Source organism: Thunnus thynnus, chromosome 9, assembly GCF_963924715.1.
Source record: "Thunnus thynnus chromosome 9, fThuThy2.1, whole genome shotgun sequence".
NCBI lineage: Eukaryota > Metazoa > Chordata > Actinopteri > Scombriformes > Scombridae > Thunnus > Thunnus thynnus.
In genome coordinates this window covers 5,309,579-5,326,655 of record NC_089525.1, presented here as the reverse complement: position 1 = coordinate 5,326,655, position 17,077 = coordinate 5,309,579, and the positions used below count along the sequence as shown (strand labels likewise).

General features: G+C 49.4%; 25 non-coding genes across 25 annotated transcripts; all 25 read left to right on the top strand.

Annotated features, from left to right (window-relative positions):
- Positions 1-483: 483 nt before the first annotated feature.
- Positions 484-674, top strand: LOC137189973 (U2 spliceosomal RNA). The gene has a single exon (XR_010929814.1). It is a non-coding gene; the product is annotated as a U2 spliceosomal RNA (small nuclear RNA).
- Positions 675-1,530: 856 nt separating this feature from the next.
- Positions 1,531-1,637, top strand: LOC137190355 (U6 spliceosomal RNA). The gene has a single exon (XR_010930181.1). It is a non-coding gene; the product is annotated as a U6 spliceosomal RNA (small nuclear RNA).
- A 385-nt stretch (positions 1,638-2,022) lies between these two features.
- Positions 2,023-2,138, top strand: LOC137190282 (U5 spliceosomal RNA). The gene has a single exon (XR_010930112.1). It is a non-coding gene; the product is annotated as a U5 spliceosomal RNA (small nuclear RNA).
- Positions 2,139-2,957: 819 nt separating this feature from the next.
- LOC137190103 (U2 spliceosomal RNA) lies at positions 2,958-3,148 on the top strand. Its single transcript, XR_010929941.1, has one exon. It is a non-coding gene; the product is annotated as a U2 spliceosomal RNA (small nuclear RNA).
- Positions 3,149-4,004: 856 nt separating this feature from the next.
- LOC137190390 (U6 spliceosomal RNA) lies at positions 4,005-4,111 on the top strand. The gene has a single exon (XR_010930216.1). It is a non-coding gene; the product is annotated as a U6 spliceosomal RNA (small nuclear RNA).
- Positions 4,112-4,496: 385 nt separating this feature from the next.
- Positions 4,497-4,611, top strand: LOC137190304 (U5 spliceosomal RNA). Its single transcript, XR_010930132.1, has one exon. It is a non-coding gene; the product is annotated as a U5 spliceosomal RNA (small nuclear RNA).
- Positions 4,612-5,426: 815 nt separating this feature from the next.
- LOC137189972 (U2 spliceosomal RNA) lies at positions 5,427-5,617 on the top strand. The gene has a single exon (XR_010929813.1). It is a non-coding gene; the product is annotated as a U2 spliceosomal RNA (small nuclear RNA).
- An 857-nt stretch (positions 5,618-6,474) lies between these two features.
- On the top strand, positions 6,475-6,581 carry LOC137190354 (U6 spliceosomal RNA). Its single transcript, XR_010930180.1, has one exon. It is a non-coding gene; the product is annotated as a U6 spliceosomal RNA (small nuclear RNA).
- A 385-nt stretch (positions 6,582-6,966) lies between these two features.
- On the top strand, positions 6,967-7,082 carry LOC137190291 (U5 spliceosomal RNA). The gene has a single exon (XR_010930120.1). It is a non-coding gene; the product is annotated as a U5 spliceosomal RNA (small nuclear RNA).
- Positions 7,083-7,905: 823 nt separating this feature from the next.
- Positions 7,906-8,096, top strand: LOC137189971 (U2 spliceosomal RNA). Its single transcript, XR_010929812.1, has one exon. It is a non-coding gene; the product is annotated as a U2 spliceosomal RNA (small nuclear RNA).
- Positions 8,097-8,306: 210 nt separating this feature from the next.
- On the top strand, positions 8,307-8,413 carry LOC137190353 (U6 spliceosomal RNA). Its single transcript, XR_010930179.1, has one exon. It is a non-coding gene; the product is annotated as a U6 spliceosomal RNA (small nuclear RNA).
- A 179-nt stretch (positions 8,414-8,592) lies between these two features.
- LOC137190308 (U5 spliceosomal RNA) lies at positions 8,593-8,707 on the top strand. The gene has a single exon (XR_010930135.1). It is a non-coding gene; the product is annotated as a U5 spliceosomal RNA (small nuclear RNA).
- An 823-nt stretch (positions 8,708-9,530) lies between these two features.
- Positions 9,531-9,721, top strand: LOC137189970 (U2 spliceosomal RNA). Its single transcript, XR_010929811.1, has one exon. It is a non-coding gene; the product is annotated as a U2 spliceosomal RNA (small nuclear RNA).
- Positions 9,722-9,931: 210 nt separating this feature from the next.
- On the top strand, positions 9,932-10,038 carry LOC137190352 (U6 spliceosomal RNA). Its single transcript, XR_010930178.1, has one exon. It is a non-coding gene; the product is annotated as a U6 spliceosomal RNA (small nuclear RNA).
- A 179-nt stretch (positions 10,039-10,217) lies between these two features.
- On the top strand, positions 10,218-10,332 carry LOC137190307 (U5 spliceosomal RNA). Its single transcript, XR_010930134.1, has one exon. It is a non-coding gene; the product is annotated as a U5 spliceosomal RNA (small nuclear RNA).
- An 823-nt stretch (positions 10,333-11,155) lies between these two features.
- On the top strand, positions 11,156-11,346 carry LOC137189969 (U2 spliceosomal RNA). Its single transcript, XR_010929810.1, has one exon. It is a non-coding gene; the product is annotated as a U2 spliceosomal RNA (small nuclear RNA).
- A 210-nt stretch (positions 11,347-11,556) lies between these two features.
- On the top strand, positions 11,557-11,663 carry LOC137190351 (U6 spliceosomal RNA). Its single transcript, XR_010930177.1, has one exon. It is a non-coding gene; the product is annotated as a U6 spliceosomal RNA (small nuclear RNA).
- Positions 11,664-12,048: 385 nt separating this feature from the next.
- On the top strand, positions 12,049-12,164 carry LOC137190196 (U5 spliceosomal RNA). Its single transcript, XR_010930027.1, has one exon. It is a non-coding gene; the product is annotated as a U5 spliceosomal RNA (small nuclear RNA).
- An 819-nt stretch (positions 12,165-12,983) lies between these two features.
- Positions 12,984-13,174, top strand: LOC137189967 (U2 spliceosomal RNA). The gene has a single exon (XR_010929809.1). It is a non-coding gene; the product is annotated as a U2 spliceosomal RNA (small nuclear RNA).
- Positions 13,175-13,384: 210 nt separating this feature from the next.
- LOC137190350 (U6 spliceosomal RNA) lies at positions 13,385-13,491 on the top strand. The gene has a single exon (XR_010930176.1). It is a non-coding gene; the product is annotated as a U6 spliceosomal RNA (small nuclear RNA).
- A 179-nt stretch (positions 13,492-13,670) lies between these two features.
- Positions 13,671-13,785, top strand: LOC137190306 (U5 spliceosomal RNA). The gene has a single exon (XR_010930133.1). It is a non-coding gene; the product is annotated as a U5 spliceosomal RNA (small nuclear RNA).
- An 823-nt stretch (positions 13,786-14,608) lies between these two features.
- LOC137189966 (U2 spliceosomal RNA) lies at positions 14,609-14,799 on the top strand. The gene has a single exon (XR_010929808.1). It is a non-coding gene; the product is annotated as a U2 spliceosomal RNA (small nuclear RNA).
- A 210-nt stretch (positions 14,800-15,009) lies between these two features.
- On the top strand, positions 15,010-15,116 carry LOC137190349 (U6 spliceosomal RNA). Its single transcript, XR_010930175.1, has one exon. It is a non-coding gene; the product is annotated as a U6 spliceosomal RNA (small nuclear RNA).
- A 385-nt stretch (positions 15,117-15,501) lies between these two features.
- Positions 15,502-15,617, top strand: LOC137190194 (U5 spliceosomal RNA). The gene has a single exon (XR_010930026.1). It is a non-coding gene; the product is annotated as a U5 spliceosomal RNA (small nuclear RNA).
- Positions 15,618-16,436: 819 nt separating this feature from the next.
- LOC137190024 (U2 spliceosomal RNA) lies at positions 16,437-16,628 on the top strand. Its single transcript, XR_010929863.1, has one exon. It is a non-coding gene; the product is annotated as a U2 spliceosomal RNA (small nuclear RNA).
- The last annotated feature ends 449 nt before the right edge of the window (positions 16,629-17,077 follow it).

Here is a 17,077-nt window from a genome sequence, read left to right as displayed (position 1 = left end):
AAAACGTTTACAGTTAATCCAAAATACAGCAGCTAGACTTCTAACCAGAACTAGCCGTAGGTCCCACATTAACCCTGTTGTGGGGCGTCCCTCCCTCAAAGACGCCTCAAAGGCCATTGACGTCCGCAAGCCTTTCTACATACCTCCCTTCTTCTTCCCGTGTCCTGTTTTATTTCATTTTGGTTGATTTCTCTCTGTGTGGTGTTTGTCTGTTTTATTAATCCATCTGTTTCGATTTTGCACGTGTATGTGTCTGTAAAGCACGTTGTGACTGTGTGTTTTAAAAAGTGCTGTATGAACAAAAGCTCACTTACTTACTTATTTACTTACTTACTTACTTACTTACTTACTTACCTACTTACCAAGGAGCTCCTGGGCGGAGCTGCCAAGCGGCAGTCGTTCTTGCGGTCGTTTGAAACGACTGCACCACGACGAGCCAGAACTGTGCAGGAGGTGGGGCGGGGCAGCAAACAGCAAGGGTTCATCGCTTCTCGGCCTTTTGGCTAAGATCAAGTGTAGTATCTGTTCTTATCAGTTTAATATCTGATACGTCCTCTATAAGGGGACAACATATTAAAAGGATTTTTTGCACTTGGAGTTGAAAAAGGGGCTTGCTCCGTTCACTCCACGCATCGACCCGGCATTGCAGTGCCGCTGGGAACGGTGCACCCTTCTCTTTGCTTTGTGGAATGCCAATTACTCAGAAGAAATGCAGCAGCCTCCTCAGTCTGCCCGTCTCAGATGGCTGCATGTCAGCCATGACAACTGGGGCAAAAGTGCGGCGTGCAACGTAGAGTGACACAGAGTGAGATTTGCACCTCTGATTTGATTAGCAGACAAACATGACAGAGTGGGAACGTTGCCGTATTGCAAAGAGCTGCGAAATACACGTTGAATCTGCACAGCATTTTCCCTGCGTTTGTCCTCACTGGAGTGTCTGCGGCCACCTGCCTACTTTTGTTGTCTGGTAGCCCGCGTCTGAAAACCAATCCTCAGCATTGCGGCGGGGTATGTCAATCACAGGTTCCTGCTCTCTGACAAAGTTTCTTGCCGGTTACATGTAGAAAATATATTGTGCATACCGAACGCGACATTCTCAAGAATGTCGTCGGCTCGGCCTTACCCGAAAAAGGGCCTGGAGTAAAACTTTGACCCAATGGGCCATCTAGTCCGGCACCCCCTGCTGGCTTTCAGAGAAGGGCGACAACCAAGGTCGGACACACGCCAAGTGCTCAGCCTGTCGATTTTGTTTGTGTAGCACGATATCACCAATTTTTTAAGAGGTTTGGCATGAAGAACTCTGCGCAGTGTGGCTTCCTGTCATGCGTGATAGGAGTGGATGCTTAGCTTTGGGGCCCAAATGAAGCCTCCTGCGTGACAGACAAATTGTGCGTGGCCCCCTCATTTGGCATGAGGCCATTTCTGGCCTTACCCACTTTGTGATTTTCACAAGTCCTCCAGACTGCACCGCGGTCAAGGGGCCATTCTGCCCACGGGGTAGTAAAAGGGAAGCAGCGCCTGAGGACTTGTGTGCTTGCTACGGCAGCACGTATGAAAAATTGGATTCGATACAGAGAAGATTAGCATGGCCCCTGCGAAAGGATGACACGCAAAATCGTGAAGCGTTTCCACATTTTGATCCGCTTCTGATGTCTCCTGCTCCTCTCGAGCGCCTGAGGGGGGCGGTAGTACTTTGGCTGCATTTCCTGGTCTTCTTTGTCGCGTTTGACCTCGTGGCTAGGCAGCTTCCTAGTACTGGTTATCTGGGTGGCCGATGTTAGGCTCGGGGAGGCCAGCTAAGGAAAATATGTCCCCGGCATGCAGAACCTGCTTCGTAGTACAGGCCCCAGAAGGTCTAGTGGCAACGACGTGACAGACGAGCAATCCCGGCGCCCAAAACTCCCTGAAGCGCAGCGCGGGGTAGGGGAATGGGTGTGGCCCGGGAGGCGAGTGAGGCTCACCGTGAAGGTTGTGGCTGGGACGACTGGGCTCCTTGGGCTGCTGTCGAGGAGCGGGCCGTACTTGCTCTGGTTTCTCTTCATAACGTACAAGTCTTTCGCCTTTTACTAAAGACTTCCGTGGAGAGGAACACCCACGAGTTAAATCTATTTTTGGCAGGCTTTGCAGTTTGGCAGAGCCTCGTGTGTTTGTGAAAAGCAAAAACAGCTGTCCATAACAAGATGCGTGGGAGCACCGATCCTTGTCACCGCTGCTACTCAGTTCATTGGCCCGCTTCACCCCAACGTTTAAGTCCACGGCCAAAGGTCTTCTAAAGGTATCACCTTCGACCAGTATACGACGCTTGACCGTCCCGTTAATGAGCTTGTCCAGTCCTGTTTTCCTCAGTTAAGAAATATTGCAAAAATAAGGCCTATATTGTCCCCCGTTGTTCTTGAACAATGAATCCACGCGTTCATTTTCTCCCGGTTAGGCTACTGTAACTCCCTCTACACCTGCCTCGGTCAGTCTTCTTTAAAACGTTTACAGTTAATCCAAAATACAGCAGCTAGACTTCTAACCAGAACTAGCCGTAGGTCCCACATTAACCCTGTTGTGGGGCGTCCCTCCCTCAAAGACGCCTCAAAGGCCATTGACGTCCGCAAGCCTTTCTACATACCTCCCTTCTTCTTCCCGTGTCCTGTTTTATTTCATTTTGGTTGATTTCTCTCTGTGTGGTGTTTGTCTGTTTTATTAATCCATCTGTTTCGATTTTGCACGTGTATGTGTCTGTAAAGCACGTTGTGACTGTGTGTTTTAAAAAGTGCTGTATGAACAAAAGCTCACTTACTTACTTATTTACTTACTTACTTACTTACTTACTTACTTACCTACTTACCAAGGAGCTCCTGGGCGGAGCTGCCAAGCGGCAGTCGTTCTTGCGGTCGTTTGAAACGACTGCACCACGACGAGCCAGAACTGTGCAGGAGGTGGGGCGGGGCAGCAAACAGCAAGGGTTCATCGCTTCTCGGCCTTTTGGCTAAGATCAAGTGTAGTATCTGTTCTTATCAGTTTAATATCTGATACGTCCTCTATAAGGGGACAACATATTAAAAGGTTTTTTTGCACTTGGAGTTGAAAAACGGGCTTGCTCCGTTCACTCCACGCATCGACCCGGCATTGCAGTGCCGCTGGGAACGGTGCACCCTTCTCTCTGCTTTGTGGAATGCCAATTACTCAGAAGAAATGCAGCAGCCTCCTCAGTCTGCCCGTCTCAGATGGCTGCATGTCAGCCATGACAACTGGGGCAAAAGTGCGGCGTGCAACGTAGAGTGACACAGAGTGAGATTTGCACCTCTGATTTGATTAGCAGACAAACATGACAGAGTGGGAATGTTGCCGTATTGCAAAGAGCTGCGAAATACACGTTGAATCTGCACAGCATTTTCCCTGCGTTTGTCCTCACTGGAGTGTCTGCGGCCACCTGCCTACTTTTGTTGTCTGGTAGCCCGCGTCTGAAAACCAATCCTCAGCATTGCGGCGGGGTATGTCAATCACAGGTTCCTGCTCTCTGACAAAGTTTCTTGCCGGTTACATGTAGAAAATATATTGTGCATACCGAACGCGACATTCTCAAGAATGTCGTCGGCTCGGCCTTACCCGAAAAAGGGCCTGGAGTAAAACTTTGACCCAATGGGCCATCTAGTCCGGCACCCCCTGCTGGCTTTCAGAGAAGGGCGACAACCAAGGTGGGACACACGCCAAGTGCTCAGCCTGTCGATTTTGTTTGTGTAGCACGATATCACCAATTTTTTAAGAGGTTTGGCATGAAGAACTCTGCGCAGTGTGGCTTCCTGTCATGCGTGATAGGAGTGGATGCTTAGCTTTGGGGCCCAAATGAAGCCTCCTGCGTGACAGACAAATTGTGCGTGGCCCCCTCATTTGGCATGAGGCCATTTCTGGCCTTACCCACTTTGTGATTTTCACAAGTCCTCCAGACTGCACCGCGGTCAAGGGGCCATTCTGCCCACGGGGTAGTAAAAGGGAAGCAGCGCCTGAGGACTTGTGTGCTTGCTACGGCAGCATGTATGAAAAATTGGATTCGATACAGAGAAGATTAGCATGGCCCCTGCGAAAGGATGACATGCAAAATCGTGAAGCGTTTCCACATTTTGATCCGCTTCTGATGTCTCCTGCTCCTCTCGAGCGCCTGAGGGGGGCGGTAGTACTTTGGCTGCATTTCCTGGTCTTCTTTGTCGCGTTTGACCTCGTGGCTAGGCAGCTTCCTAGTACTGGTTATCTGGGTGGCCGATGTTAGGCTCGGGGAGGCCAGCTAAGGAAAATATGTCCCCGGCATGCAGAACCTGCTTCGTAGTACAGGCCCCAGAAGATCTAGTGGCAACGACGTGACAGACGAGCAATCCCGGCGCCCAAAACTCCCTGAAGCGCAGCGCGGGGTAGGGGAATGGGTTTGGCCCGGGAGGCGAGTGAGGCTCACCGTGAAGGTTGTGGCTGGGACGACTGGGCTCCTTGGGCTGCTGTCGAGGAGCGGGCCGTACTTACTCTGGTTTCTCTTCATAAACACAAGTCTTTCGCCTTTTACTAAAGACTTCCGTGGAGAGGAACACCCACGAGTTAAATCTATTTTTGGCAGGCTTTGCAGTTTGGCAGAGCCTCGTGTGTTTGTGAAAAGCAAAAACAGCTGTCCATAACAAGATGCGTGGGAGCACCGATCCTTGTCACCGCTGCTACTCAGTTCATTGGCCCGCTTCACCCCAACGTTTAAGTCCACGGCCAAAGGTCTTCTAAAGGTATCACCTTCGACCAGTATACGACGCTTGACCGTCCCGTTAATGAGCTTGTCCAGTCCTGTTTTCCTCAGTTAAGAAATATTGCAAAAATAAGGCCTATATTGTCCCCCGTTGTTCTTGAACAATGAATCCACGCGTTCATTTTCTCCCGGTTAGGCTACTGTAACTCCCTCTACACCTGCCTCGGTCAGTCTTCTTTAAAACGTTTACAGTTAATCCAAAATACAGCAGCTAGACTTCTAACCAGAACTAGCCGTAGGTCCCACATTAACCCTGTTGTGGGGCGTCCCTCCCTCAAAGACGCCTCAAAGGCCATTGACGTCCGCAAGCCTTTCTACATACCTCCCTTCTTCTTCCCGTGTCCTGTTTTATTTCATTTTGGTTGATTTCTCTCTGTGTGGTGTTTGTCTGTTTTATTAATCCATCTGTTTCGATTTTGCACGTGTATGTGTCTGTAAAGCACGTTGTGACTGTGTGTTTTAAAAAGTGCTGTATGAACAAAAGCTCACTTACTTACTTATTTACTTACTTACTTACTTACTTACTTACCTACTTACCAAGGAGCTCCTGGGCGGAGCTGCCAAGCGGCAGTCGTTCTTGCGGTCATTTGAAACGACTGCACCACGACGAGCCAGAACTGTGCAGGAGGTGGGGCGGGGCAGCAAACAGCAAGGGTTCATCGCTTCTCGGCCTTTTGGCTAAGATCAAGTGTAGTATCTGTTCTTATCAGTTTAATATCTGATACGTCCTCTATAAGGGGACAACATATTAAAAGGATTTTTTGCACTTGGAGTTGAAAAAGGGGCTTGCTCCGTTCACTCCACGCATCGACCCGGCATTGCAGTGCCGCTGGGAACGGTGCACCCTTCTCTCTGCTTTGTGGAATGCCAATTACTCAGAAGAAATGCAGCAGCCTCCTCAGTCTGCCCGTCTCAGATGGCTGCATGTCAGCCATGACAACTGGGGCAAAAGTGCGGCGTGCAACGTAGAGTGACACAGAGTGAGATTTGCACCTCTGATTTGATTAGCAGACAAACATGACAGAGTGGGAACGTTGCCGTATTGCAAAGAGCTGCGAAATACACGTTGAATCTGCACAGCGTTTTCCCTGCGTTTGTCCTCACTGGAGTGTCTGCGGCCACCTGCCTACTTTTGTTGTCTGGTAGCCCGCGTCTGAAAACCAATCCTCAGCATTGCGGCGGGGTATGTCAATCACAGGTTCCTGCTCTCTGACAAAGTTTCTTGCCGGTTTACATGTAGAAAATATATTGTGCATACCGAACGCGACATTCTCAAGAATGTCGTCGGCTCGGCCTTACCCGAAAAAGGGCCTGGAGTAAAACTTTGACCCAATGGGCCATCTAGTCCGGCACCCCCTGCTGGCTTTCAGAGAAGGGCGACAACCAAGGTCGGACACACGCCAAGTGCTCAGCCTGTCGATTTTGTTTGTGTAGCACGATATCACCAATTTTTTAAGAGGTTTGGCATGAAGAACTCTGCGCAGTGTGGCTTCCTGTCATGCGTGATAGGAGTGGATGCTTAGCTTTGGGGCCCAAATGAAGCCTCCTGCGTGACAGACAAATTGTGCGTTGCCCCCTCATTTGGCATGAGGCCATTTCTGGCCTTACCCACTTTGTGATTTTCACAAGTCCTCCAGACTGCACCGCGGTCAAGGGGCCATTCTGCCCACGGGGTAGTAAAAGGGAAGCAGCGCCTGAGGACTTGTGTGCTTGCTACGGCAGCACGTATGAAAAATTGGATTCGATACAGAGAAGATTAGCATGGCCCCTGCGAAAGGATGACACGCAAAATCGTGAAGCGTTTCCACATTTTGATCCGCTTCTGATGTCTCCTGCTCCTCTCGAGCGCCTGAGGGGGGCGGTAGTACTTTGGCTGCATTTCCTGGTCTTCTTTGTCGCGTTTGACCTCGTGGCTAGGCAGCTTCCTAGTACTGGTTATCTGGGTGGCCGATGTTAGGCTCGGGGAGGCCAGCTAAGGAAAATATGTCCCCGGCATGCAGAACCTGCTTCGTAGTACAGGCCCCAGAAGGTCTAGTGGCAACGACGTGACAGACGAGCAATCCCGGCGCCCAAAACTCCCTGAAGCGCAGCGCGGGGTAGGGGAATGGGTGTGGCCCGGGAGGCGAGTGAGGCTCACCGTGAAGGTTGTGGCTGGGACGACTGGGCTCGTTGGGCTGCTGTCGAGGAGCGGGCCGTACTTACTCTGGTTTCTCTTCATAACGTACAAGTCTTTCGCCTTTTACTAAAGACTTCCGTGGAGAGGATCACCCACGAGTTAAATCTATTTTTGGCAGGCTTTGCAGTTTGGCAGAGCCTCGTGTGTTTGTGAAAAGCAAAAACAGCTGTCCATAACAAGATGCGTGGGAGCACCGATCCTTGTCACCGCTGCTACTCAGTTCATTGGCCCGCTTCACCCCAACGTTTAAGTCCACGGCCAAAGGTCTTCTAAAGGTATCACCTTCGACCAGTATACGACGCTTGACCGTCCCGTTAATGAGCTTGTCCAGTCCTGTTTTCCTCAGTTAAGAAATATTGCAAAAATAAGGCCTATATTGTCCCCCGTTGTTCTTGAACAATGAATCCACGCGTTCATTTTCTCCCGGTTAGGCTACTGTAACTCCCTCTACACCTGCCTCGGTCAGTCTTCTTTAAAACGTTTACAGTTAATCCAAAATACAGCAGCTAGACTTCTAACCAGAACTAGCCGTAGGTCCCACATTAACCCTGTTGTGGGGCGTCCCTCCCTCAAAGACGCCTCAAAGGCCATTGACGTCCGCAAGCCTTTCTACATACCTCCCTTCTTCTTCCCGTGTCCTGTTTTATTTCATTTTGGTTGATTTCTCTCTGTGTGGTGTTTGTCTGTTTTATTAATCCATCTGTTTCGATTTTGCACGTGTATGTGTCTGTAAAGCACGTTGTGACTGTGTGTTTTAAAAAGTGCTGTATGAACAAAAGCTCACTTACTTACTTATTTACTTACTTACTTACTTACTTACTTACTTACTTACCTACTTACCAAGGAGCTCCTGGGCGGAGCTGCCAAGCGGCAGTCGTTCTTGCGGTCGTTTGAAACGACTGCACCACGACGAGCCAGAACTGTGCAGGAGGTGGGGCGGGGCAGCAAACAGCAAGGGTTCATCGCTTCTCGGCCTTTTGGCTAAGATCAAGTGTAGTATCTGTTCTTATCAGTTTAATATCTGATACGTCCTCTATAAGGGGACAACATATTAAAAGGATTTTTTGCACTTGGAGTTGAAAAAGGGGCTTGCTCCGTTCACTCCACGCATCGACCCGGCATTGCAGTGCCGCTGGGAACGGTGCACCCTTCTCTCTGCTTTGTGGAATGCCAATTACTCAGAAGAAATGCAGCAGCCTCCTCAGTCTGCCCGTCTCAGATGGCTGCATGTCAGCCATGACAACTGGGGCAAAAGTGCGGCGTGCAACGTAGAGTGACACAGAGTGAGATTTGCACCTCTGATTTGATTAGCAGACAAACATGACAGGGGTAGTAAAAGGGAAGCAGCGCCTGAGGACTTGTGTGCTTGCTACGGCAGCACGTATGAAAAATTGGATTCGATACAGAGAAGATTAGCATGGCCCCTGCGAAAGGATGACACGCAAAATCGTGAAGCGTTTCCACATTTTGATCCGCTTCTGATGTCTCCTGCTCCTCTCGAGCGCCTGAGGGGGGCGGTAGTACTTTGGCTGCATTTCCTGGTCTTCTTTGTCGCGTTTGACCTCGTGGCTAGGCAGCTTCCTAGTACTGGTTATCTGGGTGGCCGATGTTAGGCTCGGGGAGGCCAGCTAAGGAAAATATGTCCCCGGCATGCAGAACCTGCTCATAACGTACAAGTCTTTCGCCTTTTACTAAAGACTTCCGTGGAGAGGAACACCCACGAGTTAAATCTATTTTTGGCAGGCTTTGCAGTTTGGCAGAGCCTCGTGTGTTTGTGAAAAGCAAAAACAGCTGTCCATAACAAGATGCGTGGGAGCACCGATCCTTGTCACCGCTGCTACTCAGTTCATTGGCCCGCTTCACCCCAACGTTTAAGTCCACGGCCAAAGGTCTTCTAAAGGTATCACCTTCGACCAGTATACGACGCTTGACCGTCCCGTTAATGAGCTTGTCCAGTCCTGTTTTCCTCAGTTAAGAAATATTGCAAAAATAAGGCCTATATTGTCCCCCGTTGTTCTTGAACAATGAATCCACGCGTTCATTTTCTCCCGGTTAGGCTACTGTAACTCCCTCTACACCTGCCTCGGTCAGTCTTCTTTAAAACGTTTACAGTTAATCCAAAATACAGCAGCTAGACTTCTAACCAGAACTAGCCGTAGGTCCCACATTAACCCTGTTGTGGGGCGTCCCTCCCTCAAAGACGCCTCAAAGGCCATTGACGTCCGCAAGCCTTTCTACATACCTCCCTTCTTCTTCCCGTGTCCTGTTTTATTTCATTTTGGTTGATTTCTCTCTGTGTGGTGTTTGTCTGTTTTATTAATCCATCTGTTTCGATTTTGCACGTGTATGTGTCTGTAAAGCACGTTGTGACTGTGTGTTTTAAAAAGTGCTGTATGAACAAAAGCTCACTTACTTACTTATTTACTTACTTACTTACTTACTTACTTACTTACTTACCTACTTACCAAGGAGCTCCTGGGCGGAGCTGCCAAGCGGCAGTCGTTCTTGCGGTCGTTTGAAACGACTGCACCACGACGAGCCAGAACTGTGCAGGAGGTGGGGCGGGGCAGCAAACAGCAAGGGTTCATCGCTTCTCGGCCTTTTGGCTAAGATCAAGTGTAGTATCTGTTCTTATCAGTTTAATATCTGATACGTCCTCTATAAGGGGACAACATATTAAAAGGATTTTTTGCACTTGGAGTTGAAAAAGGGGCTTGCTCCGTTCACTCCACGCATCGACCCGGCATTGCAGTGCCGCTGGGAACGGTGCACCCTTCTCTCTGCTTTGTGGAATGCCAATTACTCAGAAGAAATGCAGCAGCCTCCTCAGTCTGCCCGTCTCAGATGGCTGCATGTCAGCCATGACAACTGGGGCAAAAGTGCGGCGTGCAACGTAGAGTGACACAGAGTGAGATTTGCACCTCTGATTTGATTAGCAGACAAACATGACAGGGGTAGTAAAAGGGAAGCAGCGCCTGAGGACTTGTGTGCTTGCTACGGCAGCACGTATGAAAAATTGGATTCGATACAGAGAAGATTAGCATGGCCCCTGCGAAAGGATGACACGCAAAATCGTGAAGCGTTTCCACATTTTGATCCGCTTCTGATGTCTCCTGCTCCTCTCGAGCGCCTGAGGGGGGCGGTAGTACTTTGGCTGCATTTCCTGGTCTTCTTTGTCGCGTTTGACCTCGTGGCTAGGCAGCTTCCTAGTACTGGTTATCTGGGTGGCCGATGTTAGGCTCGGGGAGGCCAGCTAAGGAAAATATGTCCCCGGCATGCAGAACCTGCTCATAACGTACAAGTCTTTCGCCTTTTACTAAAGACTTCCGTGGAGAGGAACACCCACGAGTTAAATCTATTTTTGGCAGGCTTTGCAGTTTGGCAGAGCCTCGTGTGTTTGTGAAAAGCAAAAACAGCTGTCCATAACAAGATGCGTGGGAGCACCGATCCTTGTCACCGCTGCTACTCAGTTCATTGGCCCGCTTCACCCCAACGTTTAAGTCCACGGCCAAAGGTCTTCTAAAGGTATCACCTTCGACCAGTATACGACGCTTGACCGTCCCGTTAATGAGCTTGTCCAGTCCTGTTTTCCTCAGTTAAGAAATATTGCAAAAATAAGGCCTATATTGTCCCCCGTTGTTCTTGAACAATGAATCCACGCGTTCATTTTCTCCCGGTTAGGCTACTGTAACTCCCTCTACACCTGCCTCGGTCAGTCTTCTTTAAAACGTTTACAGTTAATCCAAAATACAGCAGCTAGACTTCTAACCAGAACTAGCCGTAGGTCCCACATTAACCCTGTTGTGGGGCGTCCCTCCCTCAAAGACGCCTCAAAGGCCATTGACGTCCGCAAGCCTTTCTACATACCTCCCTTCTTCTTCCCGTGTCCTGTTTTATTTCATTTTGGTTGATTTCTCTCTGTGTGGTGTTTGTCTGTTTTATTAATCCATCTGTTTCGATTTTGCACGTGTATGTGTCTGTAAAGCACGTTGTGACTGTGTGTTTTAAAAAGTGCTGTATGAACAAAAGCTCACTTACTTACTTATTTACTTACTTACTTACTTACTTACTTACTTACTTACCTACTTACCAAGGAGCTCCTGGGCGGAGCTGCCAAGCGGCAGTCGTTCTTGCGGTCGTTTGAAACGACTGCACCACGACGAGCCAGAACTGTGCAGGAGGTGGGGCGGGGCAGCAAACAGCAAGGGTTCATCGCTTCTCGGCCTTTTGGCTAAGATCAAGTGTAGTATCTGTTCTTATCAGTTTAATATCTGATACGTCCTCTATAAGGGGACAACATATTAAAAGGATTTTTTGCACTTGGAGTTGAAAAAGGGGCTTGCTCCGTTCACTCCACGCATCGACCCGGCATTGCAGTGCCGCTGGGAACGGTGCACCCTTCTCTCTGCTTTGTGGAATGCCAATTACTCAGAAGAAATGCAGCAGCCTCCTCAGTCTGCCCGTCTCAGATGGCTGCATGTCAGCCATGACAACTGGGGCAAAAGTGCGGCGTGCAACGTAGAGTGACACAGAGTGAGATTTGCACCTCTGATTTGATTAGCAGACAAACATGACAGGGGTAGTAAAAGGGAAGCAGCGCCTGAGGACTTGTGTGCTTGCTACGGCAGCACGTATGAAAAATTGGATTCGATACAGAGAAGATTAGCATGGCCCCTGCGAAAGGATGACACGCAAAATCGTGAAGCGTTTCCACATTTTGATCCGCTTCTGATGTCTCCTGCTCCTCTCGAGCGCCTGAGGGGGGCGGTAGTACTTTGGCTGCATTTCCTGGTCTTCTTTGTCGCGTTTGACCTCGTGGCTAGGCAGCTTCCTAGTACTGGTTATCTGGGTGGCCGATGTTAGGCTCGGGGAGGCCAGCTAAGGAAAATATGTCCCCGGCATGCAGAACCTGCTTCGTAGTACAGGCCCCAGAAGGTCTAGTGGCAACGACGTGACAGACGAGCAATCCCGGCGCCCAAAACTCCCTGAAGCGCAGCGCGGGGTAGGGGAATGGGTGTGGCCCGGGAGGCGAGTGAGGCTCACCGTGAAGGTTGTGGCTGGGACGACTGGGCTCCTTGGGCTGCTGTCGAGGAGCGGGCCGTACTTACTCTGGTTTCTCTTCATAACGTACAAGTCTTTCGCCTTTTACTAAAGACTTCCGTGGAGAGGAACACCCACGAGTTAAATCTATTTTTGGCAGGCTTTGCAGTTTGGCAGAGCCTCGTGTGTTTGTGAAAAGCAAAAACAGCTGTCCATAACAAGATGCGTGGGAGCACCGATCCTTGTCACCGCTGCTACTCAGTTCATTGGCCCGCTTCACCCCAACGTTTAAGTCCACGGCCAAAGGTCTTCTAAAGGTATCACCTTCGACCAGTATACGACGCTTGACCGTCCCGTTAATGAGCTTGTCCAGTCCTGTTTTCCTCAGTTAAGAAATATTGCAAAAATAAGGCCTATATTGTCCCCCGTTGTTCTTGAACAATGAATCCACGCGTTCATTTTCTCCCGGTTAGGCTACTGTAACTCCCTCTACACCTGCCTCGGTCAGTCTTCTTTAAAACGTTTACAGTTAATCCAAAATACAGCAGCTAGACTTCTAACCAGAACTAGCCGTAGGTCCCACATTAACCCTGTTGTGGGGCGTCCCTCCCTCAAAGACGCCTCAAAGGCCATTGACGTCCGCAAGCCTTTCTACATACCTCCCTTCTTCTTCCCGTGTCCTGTTTTATTTCATTTTGGTTGATTTCTCTCTGTGTGGTGTTTGTCTGTTTTATTAATCCATCTGTTTCGATTTTGCACGTGTATGTGTCTGTAAAGCACGTTGTGACTGTGTGTTTTAAAAAGTGCTGTATGAACAAAAGCTCACTTACTTACTTATTTACTTACTTACTTACTTACTTACTTACTTACCTACTTACCAAGGAGCTCCTGGGCGGAGCTGCCAAGCGGCAGTCGTTCTTGCGGTCGTTTGAAACGACTGCACCACGACGAGCCAGAACTGTGCAGGAGGTGGGGCGGGGCAGCAAACAGCAAGGGTTCATCGCTTCTCGGCCTTTTGGCTAAGATCAAGTGTAGTATCTGTTCTTATCAGTTTAATATCTGATACGTCCTCTATAAGGGGACAACATATTAAAAGGATTTTTTGCACTTGGAGTTGAAAAAGGGGCTTGCTCCGTTCACTCCACGCATCGACCCGGCATTGCAGTGCCGCTGGGAACGGTGCACCCTTCTCTCTGCTTTGTGGAATGCCAATTACTCAGAAGAAATGCAGCAGCCTCCTCAGTCTGCCCGTCTCAGATGGCTGCATGTCAGCCATGACAACTGGGGCAAAAGTGCGGCGTGCAACGTAGAGTGACACAGAGTGAGATTTGCACCTCTGATTTGATTAGCAGACAAACATGACAGGGGTAGTAAAAGGGAAGCAGCGCCTGAGGACTTGTGTGCTTGCTACGGCAGCACGTATGAAAAATTGGATTCGATACAGAGAAGATTAGCATGGCCCCTGCGAAAGGATGACACGCAAAATCGTGAAGCGTTTCCACATTTTGATCCGCTTCTGATGTCTCCTGCTCCTCTCGAGCGCCTGAGGGGGGCGGTAGTACTTTGGCTGCATTTCCTGGTCTTCTTTGTCGCGTTTGACCTCGTGGCTAGGCAGCTTCCTAGTACTGGTTATCTGGGTGGCCGATGTTAGGCTCGGGGAGGCCAGCTAAGGAAAATATGTCCCCGGCATGCAGAACCTGCTCATAACGTACAAGTCTTTCGCCTTTTACTAAAGACTTCCGTGGAGAGGAACACCCACGAGTTAAATCTATTTTTGGCAGGCTTTGCAGTTTGGCAGAGCCTCGTGTGTTTGTGAAAAGCAAAAACAGCTGTCCATAACAAGATGCGTGGGAGCACCGATCCTTGTCACCGCTGCTACTCAGTTCATTGGCCCGCTTCACCCCAACGTTTAAGTCCACGGCCAAAGGTCTTCTAAAGGTATCACCTTCGACCAGTATACGACGCTTGACCGTCCCGTTAATGAGCTTGTCCAGTCCTGTTTTCCTCAGTTAAGAAATATTGCAAAAATAAGGCCTATATTGTCCCCCGTTGTTCTTGAACAATGAATCCACGCGTTCATTTTCTCCCGGTTAGGCTACTGTAACTCCCTCTACACCTGCCTCGGTCAGTCTTCTTTAAAACGTTTACAGTTAATCCAAAATACAGCAGCTAGACTTCTAACCAGAACTAGCCGTAGGTCCCACATTAACCCTGTTGTGGGGCGTCCCTCCCTCAAAGACGCCTCAAAGGCCATTGACGTCCGCAAGCCTTTCTACATACCTCCCTTCTTCTTCCCGTGTCCTGTTTTATTTCATTTTGGTTGATTTCTCTCTGTGTGGTGTTTGTCTGTTTTATTAATCCATCTGTTTCGATTTTGCACGTGTATGTGTCTGTAAAGCACGTTGTGACTGTGTGTTTTAAAAAGTGCTGTATGAACAAAAGCTCACTTACTTACTTATTTACTTACTTACTTACTTACTTACTTACTTACTTACCTACTTACCAAGGAGCTCCTGGGCGGAGCTGCCAAGCGGCAGTCGTTCTTGCGGTCGTTTGAAACGACTGCACCACGACGAGCCAGAACTGTGCAGGAGGTGGGGCGGGGCAGCAAACAGCAAGGGTTCATCGCTTCTCGGCCTTTTGGCTAAGATCAAGTGTAGTATCTGTTCTTATCAGTTTAATATCTGATACGTCCTCTATAAGGGGACAACATATTAAAAGGATTTTTTGCACTTGGAGTTGAAAAAGGGGCTTGCTCCGTTCACTCCACGCATCGACCCGGCATTGCAGTGCCGCTGGGAACGGTGCACCCTTCTCTCTGCTTTGTGGAATGCCAATTACTCAGAAGAAATGCAGCAGCCTCCTCAGTCTGCCCGTCTCAGATGGCTGCATGTCAGCCATGACAACTGGGGCAAAAGTGCGGCGTGCAACGTAGAGTGACACAGAGTGAGATTTGCACCTCTGATTTGATTAGCAGACAAACATGACAGGGGTAGTAAAAGGGAAGCAGCGCCTGAGGACTTGTGTGCTTGCTACGGCAGCACGTATGAAAAATTGGATTCGATACAGAGAAGATTAGCATGGCCCCTGCGAAAGGATGACACGCAAAATCGTGAAGCGTTTCCACATTTTGATCCGCTTCTGATGTCTCCTGCTCCTCTCGAGCGCCTGAGGGGGGCGGTAGTACTTTGGCTGCATTTCCTGGTCTTCTTTGTCGCGTTTGACCTCGTGGCTAGGCAGCTTCCTAGTACTGGTTATCTGGGTGGCCGATGTTAGGCTCGGGGAGGCCAGCTAAGGAAAATATGTCCCCGGCATGCAGAACCTGCTTCGTAGTACAGGCCCCAGAAGGTCTAGTGGCAACGACGTGACAGACGAGCAATCCCGGCGCCCAAAACTCCCTGAAGCGCAGCGCGGGGTAGGGGAATGGGTGTGGCCCGGGAGGCGAGTGAGGCTCACCGTGAAGGTTGTGGCTGGGACGACTGGGCTCCTTGGGCTGCTGTCGAGGAGCGGGCCGTACTTACTCTGGTTTCTCTTCATAACGTACAAGTCTTTCGCCTTTTACTAAAGACTTCCGTGGAGAGGAACACCCACGAGTTAAATCTATTTTTGGCAGGCTTTGCAGTTTGGCAGAGCCTCGTGTGTTTGTGAAAAGCAAAAACAGCTGTCCATAACAAGATGCGTGGGAGCACCGATCCTTGTCACCGCTGCTACTCAGTTCATTGGCCCGCTTCACCCCAACGTTTAAGTCCACGGCCAAAGGTCTTCTAAAGGTATCACCTTCGACCAGTATACGACGCTTGACCGTCCCGTTAATGAGCTTGTCCAGTCCTGTTTTCCTCAGTTAAGAAATATTGCAAAAATAAGGCCTATATTGTCCCCCGTTGTTCTTGAACAATGAATCCACGCGTTCATTTTCTCCCGGTTAGGCTACTGTAACTCCCTCTACACCTGCCTCGGTCAGTCTTCTTTAAAACGTTTACAGTTAATCCAAAATACAGCAGCTAGACTTCTAACCAGAACTAGCCGTAGGTCCCACATTAACCCTGTTGTGGGGCGTCCCTCCCTCAAAGACGCCTCAAAGGCCATTGACGTCCGCAAGCCTTTCTACATACCTCCCTTCTTCTTCCCGTGTCCTGTTTTATTTCATTTTGGTTGATTTCTCTCTGTGTGGTGTTTGTCTGTTTTATTAATCCATCTGTTTCGATTTTGCACGTGTATGTGTCTGTAAAGCACGTTGTGACTGTGTGTTTTAAAAAGTGCTGTATGAACAAAAGCTCCCTTACTTACTTATTTACTTACTTACTTACTTACTTACTTACTTACCTACTTACCAAGGAGCTCCTGGGCGGAGCTGCCAAGCGGCAGTCGTTCTTGCGGTCGTTTGAAACGACTGCACCACGACGAGCCAGAACTGTGCAGGAGGTGGGGCGGGGCAGCAAACAGCAAGGGTTCATCGCTTCTCGGCCTTTTGGCTAAGATCAAGTGTAGTATCTGTTCTTATCAGTTTAATATCTGATACGTCCTCTATAAGGGGACAACATATTAAAAGGATTTTTTTGCACTTGGAGTTGAAAAAGGGGCTTGCTCCGTTCACTCCACGCATCGACCCGGCATTGCAGTGCCGCTGGGAACGGTGCACCCTTCTCTCTGCTTTGTGGAATGCCAATTACTCAGAAGAAATGCAGCAGCCTCCTCAGTCTGCCCGTCTCAGATGGCTGCATGTCAGCCATGACAACTGGGGCAAAAGTGCGGCGTGCAACGTAGAGTGACACAGAGTGAGATTTGCACCTCTGATTTGATTAGCAGACAAACATGACAGAGTGGGAACGTTGCCGTATTGCAAAGAGCTGCGAAATACACGTTGAATCTGCACAGCGTTTTCCCTGCGTTTGTCCTCACTGGAGTGTCTGCGGCCACCTGCCTACTTTTGTTGTCTGGTAGCCCGCGTCTGAAAACCAATCCTCAGCATTGCGGCGGGGTATGTCAATCACAGGTTCCTGCTCTCTGACAAAGTTTCTTGCCGGTTTACATGTAGAAAATATATTGTGCATACCGAACGCGACATTCTCAAGAATGTCGTCGGCTCGGCCTTA